The sequence below is a fragment of the Puma concolor genome, chromosome C1 (assembly GCF_028749965.1).
Source record: "Puma concolor isolate L17-30 chromosome C1, mPumCon1.1.hap2, whole genome shotgun sequence".
Classification (NCBI taxonomy): domain Eukaryota; kingdom Metazoa; phylum Chordata; class Mammalia; order Carnivora; family Felidae; genus Puma; species Puma concolor.
The window spans coordinates 36,477,963-36,496,459 of record NC_141674.1 but is presented as its reverse complement, the minus strand read 5'-3'; the positions used below and the strand labels follow the sequence as shown (position 1 = coordinate 36,496,459).

Genomic DNA, 18,497 nt, shown 5'->3' with positions numbered 1-18,497 from the left:
GTCAGGTGAAGTATTACAGTCTTAATGTTAGGACTCAAAGCATAGCCATTATTCAAATTCTGAATTTGACCGATTTAAATAAACTCTGTACTCCCTCCGTAAACAAAGTTTAACATCATTTTTAATTCAATTTCTATTACTCTCTAATCACTTGAATAAGTTTGTGGTGAGAAAAGCCATAGGAAGCTAAGAAAATAAGTCCAGAAAGTATTGGTTTAATTTCAACCAGTAACTATTAATAACATCATTTGCATGGCAGATGTTACACAAGACATTAAGGTAAGCTACAGAAGAACTCTAAAGAAGTGTAAGCTATTTAACCTTGTATGCTTTGTTTTCCCTATCTGTAGAATGCAAATAATTAAGGTACCTATCTATAGATTGTGGTGAAGATTAATATATGTGAAACAGAAAAGTGCCTAGCACAGAAGTGCTACAGAACCGTTAGCTATTATTATAGGTCTTGCCCTCAAGGAGCTAGCTCCCATTGTAGAGATCAGCCCAGACACACAAAAAACCATCTGACAAAAACAGCCTGGCCTGAAGAAAGCCAAGTGCTCAGGTAAAGCCAAGTGATCAAGCAGAGCTAAACAACAACAGCTAAGGGAGCCAGAGTAAGCAAAAGTCTTGGTCCCCTGCTTCAGAGCACCTGCCAACTCATTTATCTAGATGACAAAGTATGTCAAACTGTTTTTCTAGGGTAACATTCAAAGGATTAATTCATACCCCAACCAATACTTTTCAACTGCAGGTCACAACTCTTTATTAACTCATAAAATCATTTCAGGAAGTCAGGACCAACATTTTCTTAAAAGGAAAACAGAATGAAATAGAATAGAAAATATCAGAGTGCTTCACACAGAACTGTTTTATGAAATATGTATGTTTGTGACATCTATTACTGGTAATACATATAAATATACAAGGGCAAACACATGTGATGGGTTGCAATATAAAATCTTTTTGTTATTAAGGGTCAGAGTAGGGGCGCCTAGGGGGCTCAGTAGGTTAAGCATCTGACTTCGGCTCAGGTCATGATCTCATGGTTTGTTAGTCTGAACCCTGCCTCAGGCTCTGTGTCCATAGCTCAGAGCCTCAAGCCTGCTTCAGACTCTGTGTCTCCCTCTCTCTCTCTCTGACCCTCCCTTGCTTCAATCTCTCTCTCTCTCTCTCAAAAATAAATAGGTTTATTAAAAAAATTTTTTTTTAAAAAGGGGGTCAGAGTCTACAAAATTTGAAAGCCACTGTTCTAATTACCCAAGCAAACTCGCCCCCACCTAGTAGCTACAGACACTCACTCTTCCTTCCATGTACTAGTCCATCACTTGGCTCTCACAGCTCCTATTTCAGAATCCCCTGTTTTCTATAAGTCCTAATGAAAATGGAAACACTCTGAAATCTACAACCTCTCAACAAGTAATTATCAGGGTCAGTCACAAAAGCCCACACTCCCACAACTAAGAAACCAACCATGGTCTATCCCCATCTCAGGCTAAGTTAAGGCCAGCCTTAAGTTTCTAATCAACATTGTCCAATCTCTAATACCCAAGCCCATGCTCCTGAACAATAATAATAGTAATATATAATGATGACATAACAGCAACAAACATTTACACATTTGTAAGTACTTACTATGTACTCTATTCTAAGCACACTACACATAATACCCAGGTAGTCCTCATCACAGTCCTATAATATATGCGCTATTATTATTCTCATTATTAAAAAAAAAAAAAAGAAGGCAGCACGAGGATGTTAAAATCATGCCAGTGGTAAAGCAGAAAGTACCCTTTCTTCAATATATTTGCACCTAGTTATCCTACATATGAACTATGTATGCTAGCCAGAAGTATTCCTGTCTTCAGCCAAGTTGGTGAACTGAGGTAATCTCTAGAATCAATGTAATGAACCATTTTGCTATAAATACCTTTCAGCAGAAGATTCTGACAACAGCAGCAAATACACTTCTCTCTAGCCTGCTGTGCAATAATAAATTGGGAGAGGAGGCAGAGCATGGAGCTCCTTAAATAATGCTAAAGGTTAGAAAATATTTGATTTTTAGAGAATGGGAGTCATATTTTATGTCCTTCATCTAACCCAAAGAAGGCATCACTCTTACTCCCAGAGTTTAACATCCCCACACAAAGCACTTTCTTTAAACTTACTGGCATTATAATACATTTGTGCCAATATTCCTGTGGCTGTGTCAGCACTAGGAGGGCTTAACATTTCCCTGGGACTGGATAGCATTCAACAATTTGAGGTATGGAAGATTAAACATCTGCTTTTTCTTATTTGTTCACACAACTATTTATCAACTGCATTACTACCCTTAGGCCAGGCAAGAAGGGTCTCTGCCACAGGCTTCTCACTTTAGCAGTTCTGCAAAATAACAAATACACAAAAATAAATTCATTAAAGAAATGGGTTGCTTCTATCACACTTGTGACTTACAATTCTGTACTGACAAAGTAGAACCCTAAAAATCCATTCTCATGACTTACACTGTTCAAACCTCAGGAAAACAGTTGCCCACATGTTTCTTCCTTTGTATTTTTTAAGAAGACAACCATGTCAGATTGCTGTTATGGACTGTGAAACTGCAAACTTCAGAGAGAATTCTGCTGAGATTATAAAGTATCTGAACAGCAAAGGGCTTTAGAAGTAAGCAAAAAGACAAATTAATTAACCTGTCAAATCCTTCCTCCTCTCAGATAACATGAATAAAATAGATTTCTTGTCTAATCCAAGTATGGTTCTAAATACAACCCAACAACTATTTACTTAATTTCTTTCTGTTCCAATTCATGGTTCTAAAGATATTTATCATTTACCTCAGTATTCATACCAGAGCACATGGCAGCTGAGGAACATTTTGCAGAATTAAGGAATTCATATCACCAGTAAGTTTATTTATGTGCAGGTCTAGACATAACATATGTAAGGCCAAAGGCTAATTTTTTATGCTGATAATTGTATAGTTAATGCTAAAATTGGGGCGCCTGGGTGGCGCAGTCGGTTGAGCGTCCGACTTCAGCCAGGTCACGATCTCGCAGTCCGTGAGTTCGAGCCCCGCGTCAGGCTCTGGGCTGATGGCTCAGAGCCTGGAGCCTGTTTCTGATTCTGTGTCTCCCTCTCTCTCTGCCCCTCCCCTGTTCATGCTCTGTCTCTCTCTGTCCCAAAAATAAATAAACGTTGAAAAAAAAAAAAATTAAAAAAAAAAAACTTAAAAAAAAAATGCTAAAATTAAAATGTTATCTATAAAACTATACTTAGGAGCACCTGGGTGGCTCATCAGTTAAGTGTCCAACTCTTGATTTCGGCTCAGGTCATGATCTCATGATTCATGAGTTCGAGCCCCATGTCAGGCACTGATGGCACGTAGCCTGCTTGGGATTCTCTCTCTCACTCTCCCTCTGACTTTCTCTCTCTCAAAAATAAACAAACATTAAAAAAAAAATACACACTCAGATGTATCCAGAAATCACAAAATTTTTAAATTTTTTTAGTGTTTATTTATTTTTGAGTGAGAGACAGAGTGTGAGCAGGGGAAGGGCAGAGAGAGAGAGAGAGAGACACAGAATCGGAAGCAGGCTCTAGGCTCCAAGCTGTCAGCACAGAGCCCAATGCGGGGCTCAAGCTCACGAAATGTGAGATCATGACCTGAGCTGAAGTCAGACATTTAACCGACTGAGCCACCCAGGTGCCCCGAAATCACAACATTCTTAAATTTAGGGTAAATAATTTAAAATACTTAAAAACAAAATAATTTTAAAAGCATGAAAATTTTCAATTTTTTACTTTACATTTTTATAAAAATATATTCAAACTTGTGCTCACTTTGGCAACACATATACTAAAACTGGAATGATACAAAGAAGATTAGCTGGCCCCTGGGCAAGGATGACACACAAGTTCAGGAAGCATTCCATATTTTTATAGTTTGCAATATATTTTTGAAAACTATAAAATATATGTATTCAAACTTGATACTCTCTGAATACAATTACATTTTCTTTTTAAATCCTGTAGATCATTATAATAATGAGTACAAGATATAATCATGACAGAGATAGAAAAAGCAGGAAAGTAGAACTTAAGAAATAAAAAATCTACAAATAAGTTGTACTGCTTAAATTAAAAAACAAAATTAACGAAAGTGAACAGACTTCACTGCACACAGAAGGCACACATACAATTATTAGCACTAAAGAAAAGATTGAATAAACAGGAAATAAGCCATCATAGTCAAAGAACAGAAGTAAATGCCAATATAGATGCATGTATAATTGTTCTTAATATTATCTATCTAATGTTTAGCCAAGTAGAAAGGTGTTTTTGTTTTTTTTTTCCTCCTGTGGTTTAACAGCAAAGTGATCACAGAAAATAAAGAAAAACTTACAGGTTTAATGTAAATTATTTTGAAATTTGATGCTAAAATGACTAAAGATTTCAGCTGGTTGAAAAATGATGAAACAAATGGTCACTAGCAAGACTGAATAAAGACTGAAATGATTAATTTTACTGGAAAAAGTAAGAAAAATCATACCTAACTTTTAAAAAAAATATATATATATATATAACTCAGTTCTATAGATTATAACAGGGACAAAAGTCATGTTAAACAACTTTGTTATATGTAATAAGTTATCTAAGGAGGAAAATGACAAAGTACAAATGACACTTTCATTAACTTGAAACAAAATACAGGTTCTCACTTATGAGAGAACTAAGAAAAAACTCTCAATTTTAGGCATTAAGACTGTCAAACTTTCACCTGCAACTATGAGAGTTATGGAAACAAAAGTAGCTAGTCTGCTACAAAGCCCCATAAAACTAGACAAACTGTATGAAGGAGGACAAAACTAGCTATTCTGCTACAAAGCCCCATAAAACTAGACAAAGCATACGAAGCAGTTTTCAGGCACTGGGAAAAGGCAACACAAAAATGCAAACCCAGGAAAAGGGGAAACATCCCAGTTGTCCCAGCCCTCTGCTTGGGAACACTTTTCTTACAGAGGTACAGACAGCTACAGTTCAAGAAAATATAGTAGTTCCACCAGGCTGAGAAGGCACCAGTTAGAATGCAGGGTAGCTAATCAAACACACATTGAACATACATCAAGAAAGACCACAGGCTAGACCATAAAAGAAATCTCAAGAAATTTCAAAAGACTGAAATCCTATAAAGCATGTTATCTGAACACAACAGAATTCAAAATCAATTACAATTTTTACATAATTCCCCAACATCTGGAAATTAAACCACACTTCTAAATATGCTATTGATCAAAGGTGAAATGACAAAGGAAATTAGAAAATAATTTAGATTAATTTAAAATGAATACACAACATATCAAACTTTATAGTATGCAGTTAAAGGAGCACTTAGAAGGAAATTATAGCTTTAAATGCTTACATTAAAATGCTTACACTAGGGGCGCCTGGGTGGCTCAGTCGGTTAAGCGTCCGACTTTGGCTCAGGTCATGATCTCGCGGTCTGTGAGTTCGAGCCCCGCGTCGGGCTCTGTGCTGACAGCTCGGAGCCTGGAGCCTGTTTCAGATTCTGTGTCTCCCTCTCTCTCTGACCCTCCCCCGTTCATGCTCTATCTCTGTCTGTCTCAAAAATAAATAAACGTTAAAAAAAATTTTTTTTAAATAAAAAAAATAAAAAATAAAATGCTTACACTAATTTATGCCTCTAGATTAAAAACTGAAAAAAAAAAGCCAATTAAAATTTAAAAATCAAACTATAAGAATACATACAAGTAAAGGCAGAAATCAATGACTAAAACACTGTCTGTCAACTACATCTCAATTAAAAAAAAGGGGGGGGGGCGGGAACAGAAGAGCCCTGTCCTGAGGTCTAGAGGCAGCCTCAATGGTTTAGGATATGCTTCTAAAAGGAAATCAATGACAGAAAAGAAAAAATAGAAAAAATTAACAAAGCCGAAAGTGGGTTCTTTGAAAATATTAATAAAATTAATAAAAATCCTAGTAAGACAGAGGCACCCAGCTGGCTCAGTCAGTTTAGAGCCTGTGACTCTTGATTTTGGGGCTGTGAGTTCAAGCCCCACATTGGATGTAGTTTACTCTAAAAAAAAAAAAAAAAATTCCTAGTAAGACAAATCAAGAAGCAAAGGAGAGAAAACACAAATTACCATTCTTAGGAATAAAAGATGGGCTATCGCAACACTTCAACAGACAATAAAAGAATGAGAATACCAGGAACAACTTATGCCAATAACATAAATTAAAAACCTCAAGGGGCACCTTGGTGGCTCAGTCGGTTAAGCGTCCGACTTCAGCTCAGGTTGTGATCTCACGGTCTGTGGGTTCGAGCCCGGCATCGGGTTCTGTGCTGACAGCTCAGAACCTGGAGCCTGCTTTGGATGCTGTGTCTCCCTATGTCTCTCTGCCCCTCCCCTGTTCACACTCTGTCTCTCTCAAAAATAAATAAACATTAAAAATTAAAAAAGAAAAACTCAAAAAATATCTTACCAAAATTGACGTAAGATATGGACAAAATGAATTATGTTAAGTGACATAAGCCAGACATAAAAGGCCAAATATTGTGTGATTCTACTCACATGAAGTACCTGTAATAGGTGAATGCATAGAGACGGAAAGTACAATAGAGCTACCAGAGGCTGGGAAAGCCTTATTTCTTAAAGGCTACAGAGTTTATACTTGGGGTGATGAAAAAGTTTAGAAATATAATGGTGATAGTTGCACAACACTGTGAATAAACTTAATGCCGTTAAATTGTATACTTGAGAATGTGTATAATTAAATGTTATATGTATTTTATCACAATTTTTAAAGTAAAAAATAATTCAAAAGGGACTAAGACCCAAATGTAAAAGCTAAAATTACAGAACTTCTAGAAGAAAACACTGGAGAAAATCTTCATGATCTCAGGACAGGCAAGGATTTCTTGGATGTACATAGGATGAATACTCACAAATTGAACTCACAAAAAATAAAAATTCACAAGCTAAACAATATAAAAATTAAGACCTTTTGCTCTTTGAGAGCGCCGAATCCTAACCACTAGACCACCAGGGAGGTTGACCTTTTGCTCTTTGAAAGTTACCGTTGCAAATATTTTTCAAAGGAAAAAGGCAAGCCATAGACCGGAGGAATACAGTCACAATGTATCTGACAAAAGATCTATATCTGGAATGTATAAACATCTCTTAGTAATAATAATAAACTACACAATTCATTTTAAGTGAGCAAATGACTAGAGCACACATTTCACAAAAGAAGATATACAAATAGCCAATTTGTACATGAGAAACACGGTCAACATCATTTTTCATCTGGCAAATACAAGTTAAAACTACAGTGAGATACCACTACCCACCCACTAGAATGACTAAAATTTAAAGTCTGACCATAACAAGTGTTAGTATGGATGTGGGCCAACTAGAACTCTCAATATCACTAGAGGGAGTATAAAATGATACAACCATTTTTGGAGAATTATGTAATGGTTTTTAGAAACTTAAACACTTAACATTTACCATTTGATGGGGAGACAAAAACGAAAGAAATCTGTTTCACAGTTTGGCTCTTTTACCTTTTAAAAGATTAAAAATAATTTAGTCAAAAGAATTTCTACATACCAGATGTAATGAAACTGACATTGCAATATACAGAAATTAAAGCAAGAAAATGTAATAAGTACATCTGTATCATGTATTCATTTTCTATCGAATAACATATTATCACAAATATAGCCACTTTAAACAAACTTTCATTAATTTCAGTTTTTGTGAATCAAAAATTTAAGCACAGCTTAGCTAGGTCCTCTGCTTAGGGTCTCACAAAGTGAGACATTCACAGTGTTGCCTAGGTTGTATTTTCATAAGGGAGGCTAGGCTGGGGAAGAGTCCACTTCTAAGCCCAGTATTGTAATTGGCTGAATTCATTTCCTTGTGGTTGTAAAACTGAGGGCACTAGCTGCTTGCTGGATATCAACTGAAAGCCACCTCACCTCCTTGAAGCTACCGCAGTTCCTTGCCACATGGGCTTTTACAACGTAGCTGCCTACTTCATCAAACAAGTACAGTCTCTATGGTGAGCCTACTAACTACAGAGTCTTACATACCATAAAATAGTCAAAGGAGTGATATCTCATCACCTGTACTATGTTCTGTTGTTCTGTTAGAAGCAAGTCAAAGGTAGTGTCCACATTCAAAGGGAGGAGCAACACACAAATGTGTCAACACCCAGAGGAGAAGGAAACCATGGGGGCCACCTTAGATTATGTTCACCATACATGACTATAAAGAAGAGTCACTGCCAAATAATCCTAAACTGATCTCTATAGACTACTTTGGAACCAGCAACATATTAAGATTTAGTATGAACATACTGCTATTGTTGGTTTTGTTTATAATATCCCAGCACTGAAAAGATTAAAGAAGACCTTAACAAATGTTATAAGGCCCTAGACGTTGCTTTTAAGAAATGGTGAAATTGCAATAAAAGTGACAGTAATTTATAAGGTGATATTACAACATTGTGCAATATCTTCCATGATGACAATTATTTATGAAACTCCATCACAAAGTTTGATGTGCAAAATTCATGGTTCATCTGCAGCAGAATAAACACCCCCTAAATAGAACTTATTTTTTAATAATGTTAAGAAATAAAATGTCTCAAGAAAGTTAATTTGGCACTTGTTCAAAGTGCCAAAGATAACAATCTTTGTTACTTTGATCAAAGTAACAAGATAACAACAATTTTTGTTATCTTGATAACACAATTTTTAAAATTTTAATATATCTTATTTAATGTAATATAGTATATTCAAAATACAATTTCAATATATAATATAAAATATTGATGAATTATTTAACATTTTTCCTAGTTTTATTGAGATATAATTGACATAAAGATAATACCATTTATTTTAAACAATCTTAATTACAACATAGTGATTTTGCTGAAGTAAAGCCAAGGAAAAGTATAGGCATTTTAACAATTTATGAATTGCTTGCCTTTACTTTACTGCTCAAACAGATGAGTATCAATATGGGGGCAATATTAATGAAATTATGATCCTTGATATTTTGCCAACTTTCAATCATAAATATTGATAATGGAAAAAATTGATAACTGGTTATAACATCTGATTCCCTCATTAATGATGAGGCTTTTTTTTTAATCTTTAAATGTTTTCATTTTATATCTAGATAAGAGCCATGATTTTCTTTTTTGGAAAATTACCTGTTAAACAGTACTGCAAGTCCTCCACCAAAATGCCCAATGGATTCACCTCACAGAGCCACAGATGAGAAGTGTACCTCATGTGGGCTGCCCACACATATCTTTTCTTAACTTCTAAAGGTAAATTTTAAGTGGCAATCTGAACTTTGCTGACTCTCTACTTTTATAAGTTTAATTTTCCTCTATATAATCAGGTTTTGTGTTAGGTTTGTTTATGGCTAAGCTACTCCCATTGCTGGTAGCAATGATTAGGGTACTATTTTAATGGCTGGACCACTCGCAGTTATATACCTCAAAAAAATGAAAACATATGTCCATAAAAAGACTTGTACATGAATGATCATAGCAGCTTTATTGATAATATCCCAAAACTGGAAACAACCCAAATATCTACCAAACAAATAGTGGTATATTTACACAAGAAAATACTAATCATTAAAAGGAACAAGAGTACTAGCCCCACGTTGGGCAGTATGCTGACAGCTCAGAGCCTCGAGCCTGCTTCAGATTCTGTGTCCCCTCTTTCTCTGCCCCTCCCCAACTCCCAATCTGTCTCTTTCAAAAATAAATAAACATTAAAAAAATCTTTAAAAAAATAAATAAAATGAACAGTAGTACTTGAGGAACATGAGGAAGCCTAATACAAAAGAGTCAATACTGTATGATTTTCACATACAAAATTCTGCCATAGGCAAAACTAATCTATAGCCCCAAAAAGCAGATCAGTGGTTGCCTGGAGCCAAGGGTGGAAGGAGAATTGACTGCAAAACCATGCAAGGTATGTTTTGGGTAATAAAAATATTCTACATATTGATTGTTGTGGTAGTCTAATTACTTCCCAAAGGCCCCACCTCCAAATACCAGAAGATTGGGGGATAGGCTTCAACATCTGAATTTTGGGAGGACACAAACATCTTTAACATACTTAAATAATCTCAAAACTTAGCACCTCAAAACATTATTATTAGCTCTTGATTTTATGGGTTGACTATGATTGGCTGGACAGTCTGAGACATTTTTAAATGTTTATTGATTCATTTTAAGATAGCAATGATAAATGCACTGCATGTTAGTATCATTTTAGGAATGCAAGTTGGTACAGCCACTCTGGAAAACAGTAGGGAAAAAACTAAAAATAGAACTACCTTACAACCCAGCAACTGCACTACTTAGGTGTTTATCCAAGGGATACAGGTGTGCTGTTTCGAAGGGACACATGCACCCCCATGTTTATAGCAGCGCTATCAACAATAGCCAAAGCATGGAAAGAGCCCAAATGTCCATCGATGGATGAATGGGTAAAGAAGATGTGGTATATATATACAATGGAGTATTTACTCGGCAGTCAAAAAGAATGAAATCTTGCCATTTGCAATTACATGGATGGAACTGGAGGGTATTATGCTAAGTGAAATTACAGAAAGACAAAAATCGTATGACTTCACTCATATGAGGACATGAAGAGACGAAGAGACAAAATAGATGAACATAAGGGAAGGGAAACAAAAATAATATAAAAACAGGGAGGGGGACAAAACAGAAGAGACTCGTAAATATGGAGAACAAACTGAGGGTTACAGGAGGGGTTAAATGGGTAAGGGGCACTAAGGAATCTACTCCTGAAATCATTGTTGCACTATATGCTAATTTGGATATAAATTTTAAAAAATAAAAAAATAAAATTAAAAAAAGAGATAAAACAGATGAACATAAGGGAAGAGAAACAAAAATAATATAAAAACAGGAAGGGGGACAAAACAGAAGAGACTCATTGGGGCTCCTGGGTGGCTCAGTTGGTTGAGCATCTGACTTTGGCTCAAGTCGTGATCTCGCGGTTTGTGAGTTCAAGCCCCGCATCAACTCCATGCTCCAGCTCAGAGCCTGGAGCCTGCTTTGGATTCTGTGTGTCTGTCTCTCTGTCCTCTCCCACTTGCACTCTGTCTCTCTCTCTCAAAAATAAATAAACATTAAAAAAAAAAAAAGGCTCATAAATATGGAGAACAAACAGAGGGTTACTGGAGAGGGTGTGGGAGGGGGGATGGGCTAAATGGGTAAGAGGCACTAAGGAATCTACTCCTGAAATCATTGTTGCACTAGATGCTAACTAATTTGGATGTGAATTTAAATAAATTAAATTTTAAAAAATTTTTTAATTAAATTTGACCTTGATGACCCCCTAAGAACTGTCCTCAAGTAAGTTGTAAATATGTTACAGAATATAAAGGAAAATAATGAACAAAACTTAGCAAGAGAATTTTATTTGCCATGGTTTACAATACCACGCCACAAGTCTGAAAAGCTATGAACTGGTTAAAATCTTAGCTAAGTTTGTTCAGTATTGATGGGCCAATTTCCCTGGTTTACAGTTTATCGCTTTCACCTACAATATTAAAAGCTATTCTTTTTTTTTTCCTGTGTAATATGCCCAGATAGCAATTATTTTGTGTCTTATTAGAATAATTTTCTTTGCTTTATACTGACTAATTATGTCCTTAATTACTTAAGAAAACAAACAAAGGCTCCTCATGAAAAAGTTGTGGTTATTTAAAATTGGTTACCTTCAATGCTCATTTTAAAATGTTTTATTGTCACCCTGGTAAAATACCTGGGTATTATTTCTCAAGCACCAACACTCCTATCTTAAGCATTTTCACTGACAACTCTTTGAAGGTTTGCCTTCCCAAAATCAGATCCTAAATATAGAAAACAATAAAACTTTCAGTATATTTTTACTAACTAAAGCTATCTTAGAGACATCCCATAGCATCCCTGGAAAAATCACAAGGTGTCCTTTCAAATGTACTAGAAATAATTAGATTTATTTTTTTACTTTTGATAAGTTTCATGAGAAAAGTTCTCAAATCAGAAAAGACGCTCAGCCCTCCCTAGTTTAAATTTGGACAGGTAAAATTAACATAAATATCCTAAACATTGTATAATTTATGGGAAGCTCCTCTTAGAGATTTGTCAATGCCCTCTTTATACATAAGGTTTCTATTTACAAGTCCCAATGGTGTTTTGCCAGATTTTGGGAAATAAGAGTTTAGTGTTTCCAGTCTTAATTTGAGTTATTATTTAAAATGTTTGGGGGGTGCCCGTGTGGCTTGGTCAGTTAAGCAACTGACTCTTGATCTCAGCTCAGGTCATGATCTCATGGTTTCATGAGTTCAAGCCCTATACTGGGCTCTGCGCTGACCATGCACAGAACCTGCTTGGGATTCTCTCCCTCCCTCTCTGCCCCTCCCCCATTCTCACTCTGTCTCTCTCAGATAAATAAACTTAAAAAAAGTAAATGGGCCGCCAGGGTGGCTCAGTAGGTTAAGCCTCTGACCTCAGCTCAGGTCATGATCTCACAGTTCGTGGGTTCAAGCCCTATGTTGGGCTCTGTGCTCAGAGCCTGCAGCCTGCTTCAGATTCTGTGTCTCCCTCTCTCTCTCTCTTCCCCTCCCCCACTCGCACTGTCTCTTTCTCTCTCAAAAATAAACATTAAGGGGCGCCTGGGTGGCGCAGTCGGTTAAGCGCCCGACTTCAGCCAGGTCACAATCTCGCGGTCCGTGAGTTCGAGCCCCGCGTCGGGCTCTGGGCTGATGGCTCAGAGCCTGGAGCCTGTTTCCGATTCTGTGTCTCCCTCTCTCTCTGCCCCTCCTCCATTCATGCTCTGTTTCTCTCTGTCCCCCAAAAATAAATAAACGTTGAAAAAAAAATTAAAAAAAAAAAAAAATAAAATAAAATAAATAAACATTAAAAAAATGTTTTTAATAAAAAAATTAAAAAAGTAAAAATAAGGAGCACCTGCGTGGCTTAGTTGGTTAAGTGACCGACTTCAGCTCGGGTCATGATCTCGCAGTTTGTGAGTTTGAGCCCTGCATCAGGCTCTGGTGCTGACAGTTCAGAGCCTGGAGCCTGCTTCAGATTCTGTTTCTCCCTCTCCCTCTGCCCTTCCTCAACATGCACTCTCTCTCTCTCAAAAAATAAACATTAAAAAAATAAATAAAAATAAAAAACAGGTAAATAAAACAAAATGCTTAATAGGGCACTTGGCTGACTCAGTTGGAAGAGCAAGAGACTCTTGATTTCAGGGTCATGAGTTCAAGCCCATGTTGGGTATAGAGATTATTTAAATTAAAAAAAAAAAAACTTTAAAAAATAAAATAAATAAATAAATAAATAAAATGCTTACTTGGTAACAATCTTACTTTTAAAATTTGAATCTTCTAGGTAGATGTCTAGGACTTATACCAGACTTACTAAATCTTTTTACTTGAGATCCTTAGTATAGCCTTGGTACATATATTATGCCATAAGATTTTATATGTTATATGTCAAGATTTTTTTCCTCTGCAAAAATTATGTTCATTCATGTTTTAGAAATCAGCTATAGGGGCGCCTGGGTGGCGCAGTCGGTTAAGCGTCTGACTTCAGCCAGGTCACGATCTCACGGTCCGTGAGTTCGAGCCCCGCGTCGGGCTCTGGGCTGATGGCTCAGAGCCTGGAGCCTGTTTCCGATTCTGTGTCTCCCTCTCTCTCTGCCCCTCCCCCGTTCATGCTCTGTCTCTCTCTGTCCCAAAAATAAATAAACGTTGAAAAAAAAAAAAAAAGAAAGAAATCAGCTATAATATTCACTGTCTTCCTTGACAGTTCTTGAAAAGAACTACTCTTAGAGACACTTTGTTAGAACGTTTTTGAATTGGCTTTAATATTCTTTTTGTATGACACAGAAAGAACTTGCTGGTTAGCTGCATTATTCATGTTGTAAACTCTCATTAGACCTTTCACCTTTAAAAATTACCAGTATAAACTGACCACAGCTATTTTAAGTCTTTGTCATCTACAGAGAGATTCTGTTTTACACAGATGCTAGTCTGAAGGATCTGCAATAAACTAGAAGCCAAATCTGTTTGTTTGTTTTTTAATAAAGGATGGTCTCAGAGCCCCCTGGAAAAGAACTGTAGCAGGTATCTCAAACTACTGACACTTCAAAGAATAGACTCTTGGGTACAGGCTTCTGATACCATTGCATGAACAACTGGACAACTTCCAGACCATTCCACGGGACTGAGTCAGAATTTCCAGAACTCTTTTTAGTTGAGAAGCAGACCACTAAACTAAATCCAGTGAAATGAAAATTAATTACACAGGACTAAATGAACTAATGAGAGATGATTATAGTGATTTGTTTGGAATACTGTCTTAATGTCTGTTTTCTAGATATGTAAGGAAGCCTGCTCTCTTCCTTCTTAAGCTATCTAAACTCTAAAAAATTTAGTAACCTTTGCTTTTATAAATGCAATATTGCTGAATCATGATTCTCAAAGACTCTCTCTTTGAGAGATTTGAGAAAGTCTTGCTGAATTTACTTACTGAATGCCCTTAAAATATCATTGTAAAAAAAGTTATACAAAAAGTATTTGTCTGGGGGCGCCTGGGTGGCGCAGTCGGTTAAGCGTCCGACTTCAGCCAGGTCACGATCTCGCGGTCCGTGAGTTCGAGCCCCGCGTCGGGCTCTGGGCTGATGGCTCAGAGCCTGGAGCCTGTTTCCGATTCTGTGTCTCCCGCTCTCTCTGCCCCTCCCCCATTCATGCTCTGTCTCTCTCTGTCCCAAAAATAAATAAACGTTGAAAAAAAAAAATTAAAAAAATAAAAAATAAAAAAAAAAAGTATTTGTCTGAAATGTCATATTTGAGAATGATGTTTACTTATTTAATCAGGTATAATAAGCCACTTTTAAGGAACTATAGTTGACTTTATGGAACCAGTAATTACAAAACCCTCCCAGGAAAACTGCCCTGGTACCTAGCTTTCCAGGGTCCACCCTTCTAGGTGGTAAGGAAGGTCACTTCCTGGAAGGCCCAGGACCCTTAGGACATTTGGGGGATACTGAGAAAAGAAGAATTCACCCAAATGTATCAGTACTGCTGATGAAATATAATACAGCATATTTCTTAAGCTTGCTTTCTAGACCCAAAATACAGATAATAGAGGGGCACCTGGGTGGCTCAATTGGTTAAGGGTCTGACTCTGGATTTCAGTTCAAGTCATGATCTCACGATTTATGAGTTCACATCCCACATCAGGCTCTCAGCTGACAGTGCAGAGCCTGCTTAGGATTCTCTCTCTCCCTTCTCTCTGTCCTACCCTGCTCACACTCTCTCAAAATAAATAAATAAACTTAAAAAAATTTGAAAAAAACAATAGAGGCTTTTAAAGTTCAATCTGAGATTCTTTACAAAGTTTCCAGAAAAGTAAATTAAAAAGGTCAACATGAAAAATTAACATTATTGTTACCCCTATTTAAATAACAAGCCAAACTTAATGAGACCAATCTTGTTTTGTGATCAAGAATAATATTTGAGATTGCGTTAGATCAAAAGGGTGAGACTATAAGGAAACTTGGAATAAGCAAAGAAGAGATAACAATCATCTGATGGGAAACTATGTACTGTTTAGAGAATACACTACTTGTTCTAGCCTTTTATTGCCTTTCAGCTATTTTCCAACTCTGTAAGTTATAGGTAATTGATACTGATACAAACAGTTCTTGTCTATAGATATTATAAATAAATTTTGTAGAGCTGAGGTTCAAATGACTTCCCTTCTCCCCACAGAAAACTCCAGTTTAGTAACCATTTATAAATATAGTTCAACATTTCTTTACATATATAGAGCTATGTTTCTTTCACTTCTCTGAACTGGCTGCAACATCTGCCTCGTTAATATTGAGTTAGACAAAATATCACATTCATTTTTTAAAATCAATAGCTTCGGGGCGCCTGGGTGGCGCAGTCGGTTAAGCGGCCGACTTCAGCCAGGTCATGATCTCGCGGTCCGTGAGTTCGAGCCCCGTGTCGGGCTCTGGGCTGATGGCTCAGAGCCTGGAGCCTGTTTCCGATTCTGTGTCTCCCTCTCTCTCTGCCCCTCCCCCGTTCATGCTCTGTCTCTCTCTGTCCCAAAAAAATAAATAAACGTTAAAAAAAAAATTAAAAAATAAAATAAAATAAAATAAAATCAATAGCTTCACGGGTGGGCACCTGGGTGGCTCAGTCGGTTAAGCATCCAGTTCTTGGTTTTGGCTCAGGTCCTGATCTCACAGTTCTTGGGCTCAAGCCCCACATTAGGCTCTGCACTGACAGCACACAGCCTGCTTGGGATTCTCTCTTTCTCCTTCTCTCTGCACCTCCCCTGCTCACTGTCTAAGTAAATAAATAAACATTAAAAAAAAAACCAACAGCTTCACACAATTATTTTTGTAATTTGTTATTATGAAACTATGTATGTCTCAGGATAGGAAAATAGAAGGTGTTTTATTTTACAATTTGTTAGCATTACATAAAAATCTAACTTAATATCTCTATTTATGTTCTTGTTCCAGGACAAACAAATGTTAGGAACAGGCCTAACTGCCCACTATGTATTAAACTTTATACCAGGCCTCAAGGACAGAGTATACCCATACAACATGGGTCCTGACCTCATGGAACTTACCATTTGCTATGGACCAAACAGTACCCCTACCACCCCAAAGTCAAATGTTGAAGCCCTAACCCCTAATGTGGCTATATTTGGAGATAGGGTCTTTAGGAAGTAATTAAGATTAAATGAGATCATAAGTGTGGGGCCCTAATCTGAAAGGACTAGTGGCTTTATAAGCAGAAAAAAAAAAATCTTTCTCATACACACATACCCTTCCCCCCTCCCACTCCCCTCCAAAAGGCCATGTGAGCACACAGCAAAAAGCATTATCTACAAGCCAGAGAGAGAACCCTCTCTAGAAACTGATGCTGCTGGCACCTAGATCTTAGACATCTGGCTTCCAGAACTGAGAAAATACATTTCTGTCTTTTAAGTCACCAAGCCTGTGTGTTTTGTTATGGCAGCCCAAGCAGACTAACAGATCATCCAGTGGGAAAAGACAGACAACTAATTCTTTACAACTGCTGTAAAAGCTATAAAGGAAAAGTACAGGGTTTAATGAAAGTACATTCTGGGAAATCCAACTTAGTCTAGGGACAGCAAGGTAAGGGTGAGGTCAGAAAAGCCTTTCATAAGGAAGTGAGATAAAAGCAGACATTTGACGGAAAGTAGGAGCTAGCAAGGTAAATATGAAAGAGCATTCCAGGTCCAGGGAACATACTGTGCAAAACATGGAGACAAAGACAGGAACCAGATTGTGTATATAGTCTTATGGACCATGTCAAGACTTTCAGGTATCATCTTAAGAGTAACAAAAAATTCACTAAGCAAGTTCACATAAACATCTAATAATCAAATCTGCACTTTAAAAAGCTTTTTTTCCAGCTATTGTGTAATAGATGGGTGACAGACTGGTGACAGACAAAGAAAGACTAGTTAGGAAGTTATAGCAGTAGTAGAGCCAAGAAATTACAATGGCTTGGACTATATGGACATACCAGTGATAGTAGAAAGAAGTAGAGGAAATTAAGAGATATTTGAGGTATAATAGAAAGGAGTTATAGGTATAAGGAAGAGGAAGGTAACAAGAATAACAAAGTTTTCTATCAGGAAGTGGTACCATTTAGTAAGCTAGAGAATATGAGAGGAGCAGGTTTTTGTGAAAGGCAATGACTTCAGTTTTATAAATGCTAAAGTTGAGATATTTCTGTGATATCCAAGTAGATTATAGTGAATTGGTAGGTGTGAGGTCTAGAGATAAAAATGTGAGGATGATTAGCATAACAACAGCAATTCTAAAAATAACAGTAACAAAATGGGCTCTCAAAAATTTTCAATTTTCAAGTCCTATGTCCACATACTCACAGGTCACTAACAAACCATATCTATTTTTTAACAACAAAATGGGTCCTGCTAGGAAATTAGTGATGACTATTTTTCCATCCCTGCCAAACTCTGCCAATTCCTGCCTTCCCACTAGAGAGATAGTGTACCTATGTGAAATCAATTCCTATAGAAGCCCAATTTTTAAAAAGGTTGGGGGGGGGGGGGTGGCGCCTGGGTGGCTCAGTCAGTTAAGCATTCGACTTCAGCTCAGGTCATAATCTTGCAGTTTGTGAGTTCGAGCCCCGCACTGGGCTTTGTGCTGACAGCTCAGAGCCTGGAGCCTGCTTCAGATTCTGTGTCTTCCCTTCTCTCTGCCCCTCCCATGCTCATGCTCTGTCTCCATTTCTTAATAACAAATAAACGTTAAAAAAAAATTTTTTTTAAAAAGACAGACTATAAAGTGTAGCACAAAGCTATCGCTCTGGCCTTCAACATGCTTAAAGCTACAAAAATTTCCT

The 18,497-nt window shown here is 37.0% G+C and overlaps 1 protein-coding gene and 1 non-coding gene across 12 annotated transcripts in view; one reads left to right on the top strand and one right to left on the bottom strand.

Annotated features, from left to right (window-relative positions):
• The window catches only part of MAST2 (microtubule associated serine/threonine kinase 2), a 224,107-nt gene that overhangs the window by 96,213 nt on the left and 109,397 nt on the right, over positions 1 to 18,497 (bottom strand). The gene's annotated exons all lie outside the window — the stretch shown is intronic.
• On the top strand, positions 3,833 to 3,938 carry LOC112849043 (U6 spliceosomal RNA). The gene has a single exon (XR_003222493.1). It is a non-coding gene; the product is annotated as a U6 spliceosomal RNA (small nuclear RNA).